This window comes from Podarcis vaucheri (genome assembly GCF_965113315.1).
Source record: "Podarcis vaucheri genome assembly, chromosome: 12".
Taxonomy (NCBI): domain Eukaryota; kingdom Metazoa; phylum Chordata; class Lepidosauria; order Squamata; family Lacertidae; genus Podarcis; species Podarcis vaucheri.
Window position 1 is genome coordinate 7881983 of NC_138750.1, and position 14465 is coordinate 7896447.

The window sequence follows — 14465 nt, forward strand, 5'->3', positions numbered from 1 at the left end:
TTTTTCAGCATCAGATTCTGCTCCTCTCTCCTCCCAACTTTAGCTAGGTATTGGTCTCCTCCCAATTTAACTAGTCTCAGAAAACACCTGCTGCCACATCACCATATTGCATAAGTATCACACACTACTGCAACAATTCTTCCATTCAAAGAAGTAACAGTCCATCACCATGAAGTAATTGCGCATCTCTATCCATCTCTCAAATACAAGTCTGACAGACAGACTGCAACCTCAGAACACCATACTTTAGACATGATCTTATCTATTTATAAATATGTGGAAATTTTTCAGATTCATTGACCTACTTATTTCACTAAGCAGATATACATGTTTACATACACTACTGAGGACAGATGAGTCATGGACTATTAGGGTTGGGAGTGCCTTGAAAGATAAAAGCATTGTCTAATACATCTTTCATGCCCTTAAGCAACAGAATAATTTACTGTGCAATTTTACTTTTGACACTACTTGGAAGCAACTCTTATCCTTACTCCTCTGGGGATCAAAAAAGATAAAATTAGGCAGACTGACAGAACAGTTCTAAACCCTAATTATTGCTATTGGTGGGGGTTGTTATGATGGAGGTGACATCATAATAACTCCTCTGTCAATTTATGCTGTCCTCTGCCCTAGCAGGGGGGTAAAGGACACCACTGTAGAAGCCCCCACTGTGCAGGAAGCTACTACCAGTGGTTCTCCCACTGATAGTAGCCTGAGGAAAGCCTCAAAATGTGGTATTTTGGTGGGGGGCACCAATCCAGTCCCCACTTTCTGCCATGGTTGGTGCAAGTGATGCATGGGCTTCAGATGCACAGGTCAATCTCCTACTTCACCATGCACCTTCCTAGCTGGGGATCAGGATTGCTCTGTAAAGCGTGAAGTGCAACCTCATTTGTAAGACTTCATGCAGTTATATTTTAAGATGTACAGTGGTACCTCGGGTTACAGACGCTTCAGGTTACAGAGTCCACTAACCCAGAAATAGTACCTCAGGTTAAGAACTTTGTTTCATCCCTGTTTAGGGAAGCTTTTAATGTTTGATGTATTACAGTATTTTAATATTTTTTTGGAAGCCGCCCAGAGTGGCTGGGGAAGCCCAGCCAGATGAGCGGGATATAAATAATAAATTATTATTATTATTATTATTATTATTATTATTATTATTATTCAGGATGAGAACAGAAATCGCACGGCGACAGCGGAAGGCCCCATTAGCTAAAGGTTAAGAACAGTTTCAGGTTAAGAACAGGCCTCCAAAACGAGTTAAGTTCTTAACCCAATGTACCACTGTAATCCAAAAACACAATGTATGAGCACGTCAAACTCATGTTTCATACAGGAATCCTCATCAGTGATCTGCATTAGATTGGTGGTTTCTACACTCCATTCAATGTGTCAAACAGCCCTTAGAAAAGATCCAAATCATCAAGATAATCACGTTTGGATGATACAAAGTTTTAAAATGGGCAGTTAAAAACCATCATCCGGAGAGCCGCCTACTTGAAGAGAAGGCAGGCAAAACATCTCTCAGCCAAGTTACAGATGACTAATTTCCGCAGCGTCTGCTGGCTGAATTCAAGACACAGAGGCGATTCTGCTCTTATTCCCTCAACCCCATTAATTGCGACAACTCACAAAACCCAGATTCTTAAAGCAGTGGGATGCTGGGAATATAACGACACATTCTGCATTTTGCGTGTTTGCATTTCTCTGTTATTTCGAAGGGTTCCTGTTCTCTGCTTCGGGCACAAGCTCATCCGCAGCGGAGTACAAGTCAAGCCCATCGGTCCGTCCAAGCCCCTTCCCACGCGGGGAGACGGAGGGGGGAAGGGGCTGTGGTGGGGAGACGAGGGGGGCGGCGGCGGGAGGCAAGAGGTTAAACACGGGGCGGGGTCGGCGGGTCCACTGGCGACAGGAAACAGGAAGGGAAACCGAAACAGGGAGAAGGGACGTGACCCGTGAAATTTAACTTGTGCTATCGCGGGGGGGGGGGAAGGGCGCTAAAGCGACCGCGAAGGCCGGGCGGGGCGAAGGGGCCTTATCGCCTGGAGGCGGTGAGGGGACGCGGGGCTGAGGGCTCCTTACCGGGACGCGCCGCTCTCGCTCCTGGCCGCGGTGGGGAGGGAGCCTCAGGCTGGCGGAGGAAGCCCCGCCTCGGGCGGCTCCTCCCGCCCCGCCCCGGCCGCTCCAGAGGGCGGGGGCAGAGGCGAGGCGACGAGCGGCCGCCTCCCTTAGCAACGGCACAGCGGGCCTGGATTCGGAGGCGGGGAGGGGCAGGTGCGCGCGCAGCGGCGAATTTACCTCAGCCCGAGCAGCCGAGGGGAGTGGCCGGGGCTCGCGCCTCTGCTCCGCCCTGCGAGCCAGGGGGCGGGGCCTTCGCGGAGCAGGTGCGGCCAACGGTCGCTCTCAGCGGATGGGTGGGAGACGGTTGGTTGGTAGCAGCCGGGGGTGGGCGGGGCCTGTGTGACGCAGGCGGCGCCTGTCTTCGGAAAAACGCAGCCTCAGGGCGGGGCCGCCTGAGGGCTCCGAATGTTGACAGACTCCCAGCATGCCCTCCGCGTGGACTTTGCCGGCGGGGGCTGATGGGAGTTGGAGTCCCAACAGCCTCTGGAGGAAGGTCGCCAGCACTTTGGGCATCATAGACCGTGTCTATATTGGATGGTCAAGTGGTTGCCTTGTCATTTATTTTTGAATTTGTATACCAGCTTCATAGGAAGATCTCAGGGCTTACGGCATAAAAGTACATAATAAAAAATGCAGAACAGGAACAGAAACGAAACCCCTAACTGGTAGCCAATGCTGCAAAAGACAGAATCAGGATTCAACCTTAACAGATTGGAGAACTTGGCCCAAACTAATACAGTAGAATTAAATTCATTTCCCCCCTTTTTTAATTAATTTTCTGAAATATACTCAGAGTCGCAAAGTGATTTCATGCTCTTTATTCAGCTCATAGTGGTGAGGAGGAATGAATGAAAGTCCCCTCAAAGTATCTGCTTTATATACATTATTTACACAATGGGCTGCACATGATGGGCTAATTCCGGAATTCTACTGTAAGCCAATCAGGTTGTGGATTCACTTATATCTGGAGCATGATTGGGTGGTTCCTGCCAACCAATCATACTGCTGCATTGTTCTTGGACCAATCAGACTGCTGCATTCTGAATCCTATTGTTCTAGGACCAATCAGACTGCTGCAGTTTGGATCCTATTCAACTCAGTACATAACATTTTCCAACATTTTTTAGACAAACAAACATATAACTTAACTCTACTTAATCCAAACTTAGTAACATTATTAAGTGACTTCCTTGGATCCCCCGGCTGAGTTTCAGTGTATATCATTGTAACAGTTTTCCAAAACCAATTTTCTCATAAAATTAACTTAATCACTTAACACCTTTCTTTCTTTCCATTTTAACTTTAAACATATTATTCTCTAACATTACATATTTAAATCCTAAGCCCATCTGGTATTTGCAAGTTTTTCCAATTAGGTTATCTTAACATATTTAACTAAATAGTCTTTGAATTTTATCCATTCCTCCTGGTACTCCTCCTCCTCCTGGTCACGGACTCTTCCAGTCAGGTCAGCTAGCTCCGAAAAGTCTATCATCTTCATCTGCCATTCCCCAGTAGAATGAAATTCAGTGCGGACAAGATTCTGCACTTAGGCAAGAGAAACCACCTGCACAAATATAAGATGGTTTGCCAATAGCACATGTGAAAAGGATCTTGGGGTCTTAGTGGACCACAACTTAACATGTGGTCAGACCACACCTGGAATACTTTGGGCGCCACAATTTAAGGATATTGACAAGCTGGAAGGTGCGCAGAGGAAGGCAGGGAGGAGTTTTGAGCACCCTTCTAACGGGCTAGTTTTCATAATTTCATAATTATAATCAGTCAAAAAATACAGCACATAAAGCTGTGTGAACTAGGTCTATTAAACACCGATGAATGACCCTTTTGATTAATTTTCATTGTTCCAATTATGCATTGGGTGTAAGGGATATCCATTTTTCCTCTTGTAGGTGGGCACGATTGTTATTTTCTAATCATATTTTTTATCATTATGATTTACAAGCACCAAAAGGTACATAATGTATATACAATATTTACATGTAAGTTTGCTTTAAGGAAAAACTACAATTCATAAATCATCAAGCATTGGGGAGCATCTCTTTTTTCTGGATTTTAAGGAGTTTATGGTAAAGTAGGCTAGGCTATAGGGAAGAATTTTTAAATCCAAACAGAATATATTTGGGCAGTAAGGAAATTTGTTTTGCTATGCATGACTATTAGGGGAAAAAACCTATAAAATTATGAGGAGGTCATATGATATATTGATATAAATATAGTTTTAACTATTTTAAGTTAAAGAACTTGATATTTCCGTCATCTGTAGTGGACTTGTCTTCTCACAAAAGAAAGGAAGAAAAAAAAGCAGATAATGAAAATATGGAATATCTAATAATAACTCAGTATTTTTTTCATCAACATTCACAACGGATGCAATTAAAAAAGAACATGCAGAACTGGCACACTATATGTGGTAACAGCTGCCCATTTATCAAATGCCAAATACTAGAAACAATAACAAGTACCAAAGTTAATGAATTGGTTATTATAGGATTATGTGGTAGTAGCAAAATTTACAAAAAAGACTAAGATAAATGTCAGAAATTAGACCTCTTTGTCTAATTATATTGGGGAAAACAAGTAGCTCAGGTAGAGGACATTTAATTTATTCCTTAAAAAGAAGTCATTTGGGTGGCAGGAAGAGTGGGATACTCTTTCTGTAAAAGACACTGCTTTTTATATATATAAAAGAGAGGCAGTGGGGAGATCAAAATGTTGCCTAAGAACACACACTTTCTCTGAAACATTGCATTTTGGAATTTTCAAATGTGGATATATTGAAACTGAAATACTTTATTGCCACTTGTACAACTTGTATACAGTAAGATTACACGAGCGCCCCCCACTCATAGAATCATAGAATCATAGAAGAGTTGGAAGAGACCACAAGGGCCATTGAGTCCAACCCCCTGCCAAGCAGGAAACACCATCAGAGCACTCCTGACATATGGTTGTCAAGCCTCTGCCTAAAGACCTCCAAAGTGGGAGACTCCACCACACTCCTTGGCAGCAAATTCCACTGTCGAACAGCTCTTACTGTCAGGAAGTTCTTCCTAGTGTTTAGGTGGAATCTTCTTTCTTGTAGTTTGGATCCATTGCTCCGTGTCCGCTTCTCTGGAGCAGCAGAAAGCAACCTTTCTCCCTCCTCTATGTGACATCCTTTTATATATTTGAACATGGCTATCATATCACCCCTTAACCTCCTCTTCTCCAGGCTAAACATGCCCAGCTCCCTTAGCCGTTCCTCATAAGGCATCGTTTCCAGGCCTTTGACCATTTTGGTTGCCCTCCTCTGGACACGTTCCAGTTTGTCAGTGTCCTCAGCTCTCTTAGTCTTAATTCCCCTCATTTACTGATGCACACCCACCAAAACCGGAAGTCAGTTGCCCTGTTGTTATCTTTTCGTTCAGCAGCCTCACAGCCCAGGGATGGAAGCTGTTCTTTACCCTGTTGGTGCGACTAATCCTGCTTCTGTATCTTCTGCCCAAGGGCAGAAGATCAAGAAAGTGCCGGCCAGGGTGTGAATCATCCCTGAGAATTTTCCTCTCTCTCCTGAGGCAACGTTCTTCTGCAATGTCATCCAGCGGATTCACGGGACAGCCCATAATACCTTGTGCTGTATTCACCACCCTCTGTAGGCACTTCCTAATCAGTTTATGTCAAACCAGGGTCCCACACCGTGATGCAGTGTGAAAGGACACTTTCCATTGTGGACCGGTAGAAGGAGGTCATCAAATGTTGATTGACATTGTTCTTTCACAATACTCTGAGCAGATGAAGTCTCTCTTGCGCTTTCTTAACTACCTGGGTTGTATTTATTTTCCAAGTAAATATATAAATATATATATAGCTACACTATCAGTTTTATACCAGATTATTAGCTGCCATGATTTTCCAGTTTTGGAAATTTTGTCAGGGGTGTGAAGAAGCATCCAATGGAAATTTGCCAGGCTTCCATAGCAGAGTAAATTACATGTCAACCCTGTTTAAGTTAGTCCACAGCATAGATATTTAATTCCCTTCTCTATATACACTCATTTCAGTTCACCAAATGACACCTACCTCTTGTTTGAATTCAGCCCTTTCACTTTTCTGTGAACCTTGAACATAAAGCTTCCCACTTCCTCTTTCCTCCTCTTTGGCCGCATAGTCATGAAATTAGGAACCAGACCTCTCTGCAGCAACATCCCAACTGAACAGTACTACCGGGAGTTTCATCTTCAGCACAAGCCTATGCTGACCTCACATATGATTTCACAGTGATAGTTTGTGATGTCACAATGCAAAGCTGTGACAAGAGGCTGCTTTGTCCTGAGTCATGTCTGTATTACAGGATGAAATATGGCCGGCTTCTGGTACAAATCCTATGTCCTGTTCACTGATGCTGATACAGGACAGACAAACTGTTTTGTGTTTTCTTTTTGAACTGAACAGTGGCTTAACTCTTCAACAGCATTGAAAATAAAGGTCCAGTTGCGCGTTCTGTTCCTTCTCAAATGTACATATTCCTCCCTGGCCATAGACAACTTTTAGCTTAGTCCATATAATTGTGTATGTGAAGTCTAATTCTCTCTGTGTAGACTTACTCTCTCTCTTTTTTTAAAAAATGATATTTATTGAGAATTTAAAATTACAAAGAAGAGGGGGGGGAAATAAAAAAAGGAAAAGGAAAAAGATAGACAAAAAAAGGAATTCAACAATACAAGTCAATAAAAAGAAAAAAGGGAAAAAACAAAAGACACAATACATCAAAACCAAAAACAAAAGCAGACAAAAAAATTAAAACCCAAATCCAATATTCCCAAATCTTTATCTTTCATTAACTTGTTTCATCGACCTCCTCACACCTCCCTTTTTTGTATTCTAGTTATTAATTATCTCAGCAAATCCTTTCCATCTTCCACTATATTCTGTCATTAAATTACCTTAATTTATTTTAACCTTATCTTACCATAAAAAGCCCTAAAGCTTAAAACTTAAAACTTATTTATACATAATTCCTTAAAGCATTTCTACTAAAGCCAAATAGTTTCATTCCAACATTTTTTCTAACACTCATTAATTTTACAAAAATTCTCTAAATGAATTTTTTAAACTTTCTTCTAATCTTCATCCATCGTCTCTTCTTCCTGGTCTCGGGTTTTGTCAGTCCTTTCTATCCCTTCCATCTAGTCCATCAACCTGGTGACCTTCTATCCGAGGCTCTTAAGTCTTTTCCATATCCCTTCTGCAGGTCTTCTTCATATTTATACCTGCACTTTACTTTGTCTTCTGCTGATCTTATTCTTAATTTCCTTCCTTTCCCACTGAGGGGTAGATCTCGGGGAGACTCCAACTTGACAGTATCTTTATCCCTTCCCGACAGGTCAGCCCATTCTCCATAGTCAGCACTGAAATCCAAAAGATATTTGAAGGCATATTTCAAAGTCCCTCCAAGGTTAAGGGCCCCCACAACTCCAAACTCCCCCTGTAGACTTACTCTCAAATAGGTGTGTTTAGGATTGTGAATCAATGGGAGCACCTTACATAATGTGAGTCATGATTAGGATCTCTCATATGTTAAGCTGCATCTGAATTAATGTCGGCAGGCAAGTGGAAATTGCTTGCTTTGAATGCTAATTGACATTTTCACTGGTGCCCAGAGGTTATAAAATATCTAGGGATTTTGTTTCCTACAGATATTTCTCAGATGATTAAATTAACTTTAAATAGGTTAATAACAGAAATCTTCATTGATGTGGAAAGGTTGAGACTACTTAAACTTAGTACTTGGGGTAAGGTTTACAAACTTCGGGGGAATGTACTGCCACAAATAATGTGGGTGGCACTGGGATCTAGGTATGTAAAACAGAAAGAAAGAAAGGATCAATGCCACCTTCAGTTACAGCAACTAGAGGGACATGTTACTCAGCTATATAGCTGCAAATAAAATGTTTTTAATGTGTTGTAAAGTGCAATATACGAATGTGAAAATAGCTGGCGACAGTGAGCTATGCAAAATTCAATGTATTTTTCAAAACGTTTTAAAAAGCATTTTTTCCACACCTTTTTTATATGTGTGTAGATTCCACCTAGGTGTATATTGGCTTGTCAGCTGTAATTTGATCCATATGCTCATGATAAATTGACTTTTGGGGTAGCCCTGATTTGAAGATAGTGAGGCAATCCTTTTTATGAAAGAAGTAGGCAAACTGCGGAGTTTATATATCAGATTAGCTGATATATATGAACAAATGGATAATTTTTACAGTTTTTTAATTGAGGGTAATATATCATTTACCAATGAATTCTGAATGGCATATTTTCAAGTACAACACCTGCTGGTGTGCATTTATAGTCCATTTACTTTGTGTGCCTCAGCATCTGCAAAATCCCTGGAAGGAATAATTGGGCCTTCACAAAACATCAAAGTGATCACTATTGATTATAAATGTTTACTGAAAACTTGTAAAGTACATGGTCAGCAACGTAGGTTACAATGGAAAAGGGAATTAGAAAGTACCATACAACCTAAACCATGAAAAATTGCTTTAAAATATATATAGAACGTTTCTTTAGATTTAAAATTGAAATTGATTCATCAGAAATTGATGTTTCATGCATATTGGACTCCACAATGTTTCAACAGGAAAGTGTTGTCTATCTTATTGAGGCATATGACGTGTCCAGTGATATCTTCTTTTTGATCTGAAGTTGCTGTCCATATTAACCTTATACTGGCAAAATCCTTTATATTTGTGGGTGTTGATGTGCTTTTAAATTATTTCTCTGTAATATAGGAACTATCAGCAAGACAACAATAATGGATTTTATGAGCCCTTATGATCACTAAGCAACTTATAATTTGAGTCTAGAAGGATAAATACTCAGCAACTATTAAGCCATGGGTTGAAACAGGGGGCCAGTTTGGGATCCACCAAAGGGGCACATTTTAATGGATTTGCAGCCTATAGTTCCATGCTTTTCTTTGCCACATGTTTTGTGGTGTTAAATGTCTGCTTGGGTTCTCTCACCAAAGAATACTTGCCAAAAACTTGGGTCTTAGCTTCCAGGAATTCCAGCACACCGTCATCTAAGCAGTGGCATGAGGGTTAGCCTCTGGCCGCATCTCCAGGATCAAGTTGCGGAAGACAGGGTCAGCTCCTGGATCCCTGATGGCACTGCAACCATGTTGTGGCAGATCTGGTGGACAATCTGGTGGACTGGCCAAGGACAGAAGCCATGTCTCCATCAAAAGCGCCCTGGACACACTACATGGTTGCCTCCACTGCCCACAACAGTGTCAACACCTCCCCAAAACAACAATGTAGGGTACGCATTCTGCCAGAAACATACAGTTTCCACGCAACCCCAACCCCGCCATCACATGAGGGAGGGTCTGAATAGGACGTGGTCCTCAGGCGCTCAGCTGGATGAGTTCCTCAGCCCCATACTCATCCTTCTGGTCCTCTCCCTGCTGGCCCTGGGTGAATAGGCCTGGCACTTTCTGCAGGAGTGGCTGGGTGGCATTGTCTGGGTTGTCCCCTAAACATGTGAACTATAAACTGACACAATGTCAGAGATCTGGCAAAGGTATATCTTACCCTAGGAGTTCTTGCAGCAATATTATTTTATGAGCTCTCGGTACACAGGTTAAATTACTAATGGGAACAAAGTCCAGGCAGCTTGTGTGAGCTGGCAAATAGGCAAAGCTAACATTTTGTTGTAACAAGTGAACCTAGCCTCGGGGGAAGCCAAGGTCTGGCACTGTTTCAAGTTGGAGTTGCTTGTTAAGATTTCCTGCAATAGCACAGAAAAAGAGAAGAAAATGGGAGCGGAGGAGAAAATGTGATTCTATGCCAGCCCAAGTCGTAGTGCAGCTGGAGACGCATCAACACCTCCCCAGACAATTTTATGTTGAAATACCGGGGGGAGGGGGGTCCTGTGATGTGAAGCTACAAAAACAAAAACCAACTATAGGGTTGTTTCAGGAGGAAGGAAAAGTAAAAGGAAACCATTTCCGTTTCCCACAGTGCAGTGCGTACACGAACCGACAGCAATAAAATGCATAATCTGTGGCTAGCATTTAGCTCCTAAACCTGAGCCCTCGGGCACAGAAGAGGAAGGCTTTGGGAGAGGAGAGGGGAGGGGATGCATTTACTTTCTGCGCCCCCTCCTGACCCCTCCCCAAGGGCCTAAACAGCACTGCAAGATCTCTGCTAAGGAGGGATAGATGTCAGGGCTGGCCCAAGACATTTTGGCACCTGAGGCGAACCACAAAATGGTGCTCCCCTCCCCGCTAAGGAAGAAGGGTTGAGTGAAAATCTATATCAGGAACAAAGGAGGAATAAAGATCTACAGCGGGCTTTGCTGCCCATGTGGATCCTGCTGCCTGAGGCAGTCGCTTCGCCTTGACTCATAGATGGGCTGGCCCTGATGAGTGTGCTGTGTGTGTTATGTACTGTAGTTCTCACCCTGGGCCAGCAGGGGGAATACTGTAGATAGTTTTCACTCAGGTCCACATATGCAAATAAGGAACTGAAAGTGACGTTCAGTGATTGGATAGTTACAGAACGTTGTTACTGTTGCGTTGTAGTGGAGCTCTATATAAGCAGGCTGGCTGAACCCTTCAGTTCAGTTCAGTTCTGGCCTGTGAATAAACAAGAGCTGTTTGAAGAATCACTGTGTCGTCTGATATGTTCACCCACAACTTAACAGTGTGTGTACTCAGGCACAATCCCTCTGGATATCAGCTGTTGATGGACTACAGTGAGGGATGGCCATAGCTCATGGTTTTCTATCTCAGGGGCAATGTGCCAATCTGAACTTTTTCTGTGGTTTATTACTGTAGATCAGTGTTTTTCAACCTTTTTTGGGCAAAGGCACACTTGTTTCATGAAAAAAATCATGAGGCACACCACCACTGTGTGCGGAGAGGGAGATGTCAGAGCCCCGCTGCTCTCTATGGGGAATCGGATTAGAGCGGACCGCCTGTCCGCTCTCATCCGATCCCATCCGATCTGATCCCCACCCAGGACGGAGGGAAAATAGGGTGTACACAGTCCGGCGCCCGCCTAGTGGGCGAAAATTTGACATTTATTTTTTAAAAAAATTTTCAATTTTTCCCACGGCACACCAGGCAACATCTCGCGGCACACTAGTGTGCCGCGGAACAGTGGTTGAAAAACACTGCTGTAGATCATGGCATGAGCTGGCCTAACTTTAACATGAAAAGAGATCCCCATTTCTTGACCCTGGTACCAGTCTTATGTCAAACGTACCCTGGAAGGCATGGGGAGATATCCTGTGCTTGTGATACTTTGTGTAAAGGATCAGCACAAGTAATTGCCAGTAGAATCTAATCAACACCTGTGAAAGAATGGTTGCCACACAGAAAAATAGTAAGATAACTTTAAAACAGGAAACAAGGATAACTAGTTTAGTCATTGGTCACTAGGGTTATGGTCTTTCAACATCCAATTAAACAGAGTAAACAAAATGGGAAATAGGCAGGAAATTCTAGGAAGAGACAATAGAACAATAGAAATATTGGAATTATAAGAACTGCTCATCCACCTCTCTTCATTGGAATGTAGTGGCTCAAAACAGGACAAACTATGGATTTTCAATGGTTGGTTAGTTCTCAAAGCTCCAACATGGACCCCTTTTCACTCTATGCTCTCAAGGACCAATTTGACACCATGCTTCACTTCAGGACAAGTAAACCTTTCTGCTTCCATTTCTTGCATTGCTGTTAGTGTGGGTTCGGTGGCAAAATTGCCGTGCTCACTTTCTGTAGGCTTTTGAGAATAGTTAGGGATTTATTTCACTTTTTAGATCTAGATGCATATGTACTGTAGGATTTGCTGCCTGATTAAATTTGTAATTTTGCTGTCTGAAGCAGAATTTTTATATTCTGTCACATTTCATGTAACAAACCTTTTGTCTGAGAACTTCTTGCGGGCATAAGGTTAAGGGTAAAGACATATTCGTAATGAACACACATCGTAACTCTAGCAAAATATCACAAGCCTGATAGTGTGTTTACGAATACACATGAATGCTGGACACACATGTGGGCTCAGACACATTCCCTAATGAGTGTAAACACAAGGTAAACAAAAATGCAGAGATTTAAGAATGCTTTAAGGATTCATGCAATACTCTTGTAATGTACCTATGACAAAATCCTGGAAATTCTATTTTGATATTTGTATCTGAAACAAGCTCAGGGATATGCAAGGATGCATGAACCAACTACAAAAGAATATGGATTAATGTTCTTGTCAAAGCCCTGGAGAAGCCTGTAGTAAAAATAAAAGAAAAATAGTATTTGTATCTTGCACCACCTAATGGAAGTAACTGAGGGGGGAAGAAGAAAAATGAGTAGAACATAATATATGTAGCAGTTCTTCATTCTAAAACAAGCAAACCGAATATCTTGAGACATTTTAGAAACCTATTTAATTGGTTTAAAGGAGCAGGAGTATTTTCAGCTGTACGCTTAAATTATTTTAAGCATACATTTTAAAATGTAGTATGAGAATCAGCCGATGTTTTCAATCACAGCTCAGAGAAACATTGTTTTGCCAAGAGGGGTAAGGAGAAGGGAAAACCTCCTTGACCACTGTACATAAATGTCTTGTCAGCAACACTCAGAGCATTTCACCACACTGGAAGACACCCAAGGTACATCTCTGGCATCAAAATAGCAGAACAAGTTCACCCAAAGTACAGTACATATGAAGTTGCTGCTAAACATCTTCCCTTGTGTAGGATATTCAGACTAGACCAAATCTCACAAGACACTGAGCATCATATACATCCTACTCTGTCTTCATGAAATTGTGTTTTTATTTTGTTAGTACACTGCTCTGCCTCCAAGGAACTCTAAACAACTTCATATATGGACCCCTTTTAGGTATCTCATGAGGCAAAACCTACCTAGCTTCAGCAGTAAAACTCAAGTCTCAAAACTGTTTTATGGCTGATTCCATGGCCAGAGGCAAGACAGTCACCAGAACTGGCAGTGCCCAGTTTCTAGATAAAATAAATGTCACAGCTTAGATTTGTGTGGGAACACAGCTGTCTGATCTGAGAGATCTTTCCCCTAATGTATCAACTCACTGTTAAGCCTTGAGAACTGGCCAGGGTTAAGGACACTGTGGCTAACAGCCAGAATTGGTTCATAGGTTACCGAAGGTAGCCAAGGCAACAAAGCAGGTCACAAACAGACAAGGCTTAGGGTTGTCTAATACTGAAACACCAAAAGATGGTGAATGCAAATTAGTTATGGATCTTCTTTCTGTTCTTCAAGTATTTCATGGGAAGTCTGCACTGCCACTGGGAGCACTCACATCTCCCCACCGCAAAGAGACATGTATCTGCTTTGTAGAAAATGTGTGGCAAGATGTGTGTATCACTCTTGCAGCCTCTGTTTTTGTGCCACATGCTGAGCATAGCTCTCAGGTCATCAGGAGTCAAATATCAGAAGTGGACCAACACTAGCCAGTGCCTTAAATAATAGTGAGCCTGGGCAAGTCTTGTTGGCACCACTACTTCCTCTGTGCTGCTGTTGAATGTCCAAGGCCTGAGCAGTTGCTTACTGAACTGGCATCTTGGAAGTATATCTGGTCAGTTGGCAATGGGGAAGCCCTGGTTCTGGATGGCTGAGGTTATAGTGCATGGAGAGTTGAGTGAACCCTTTACTCTTATCAAGGAGGAGTTCTCTTCTTTGAGGAGGAAAAAGGTGGCTTATTTGAGACTACCAGGTAGTGAAAATCATGTTGGGTGCTAACCTTGCCAAATGGATAGAAAAAGCACACATCTTGGCCTAGCCAAGCATGTTGCATTTACATTGAGTATTAGAGGAGTGATGGACACAGATGCTCCTTTCAGCTCCCTCCCCCAATAAATGTTAGGTGAATAGACAGCTTTTTCTTGGACATATTCCTGGACCTCCTCAAAATCACTGAGCTCTGCCTCAGCTTACACAGCTGAAGCCATTTCAGAATCCATTCCCAGGCACCAGATTTTCTTTTTATTTCAAGAGCCTGACCACCCTTTTAAATGGTATTAGAGATTCTCCTGCCAGGAAATCTTTGGATCTCTGCAGTCGGCTTCCGATGACAAAGAGCACTCAGGATGCTTGTGATCCAATACTGTAATGATGAGCTTCTGTTGCCAGAGGGGTCTTTGCCTTGTGCCAATCAAGAATGTGCAGCCAACGATTGGCTCCTAATAATATTATCAACATAACTGCTAGGAGGATCTTTTTAAAAATGTACACAGTGCCAGCTGCTTTCCTTATTAGGAAAAGGTCGGTGCAGTCAGGAGGC

The 14465-nt window shown here is 42.5% G+C and overlaps 1 protein-coding gene and 1 long non-coding RNA gene across 7 annotated transcripts in view; both read right to left on the bottom strand.

Annotated features, from left to right (window-relative positions):
* Window positions 1-2267, bottom strand: part of STARD3NL (STARD3 N-terminal like) — a 292381-nt gene extending 290114 nt beyond the window's left edge. For 3 of the 6 annotated variants that reach the window (XM_082192924.1, XM_082192923.1, XM_082192925.1), the window contains exon 1: window positions 2089-2267. The gene's annotated coding sequence lies outside the window, so the exon portion shown is untranslated. The remainder of the gene's footprint in view (window positions 1-2088) is intronic. The other 3 variants (XM_082192921.1, XM_082192922.1, XM_082192926.1) reach the window with 2 other exon arrangements.
* Window positions 2268-9032: 6765 nt separating this feature from the next.
* Window positions 9033-13395, bottom strand: LOC309515395. The gene is made up of 2 exons (XR_014212456.1): window positions 13068-13395; window positions 9033-9342 (listed from the first exon to the last, which is right to left on the bottom strand). It is a non-coding gene; the product is annotated as an uncharacterized lncRNA (long non-coding RNA).
* Between the last annotated feature and the right edge of the window lie 1070 nt (window positions 13396-14465).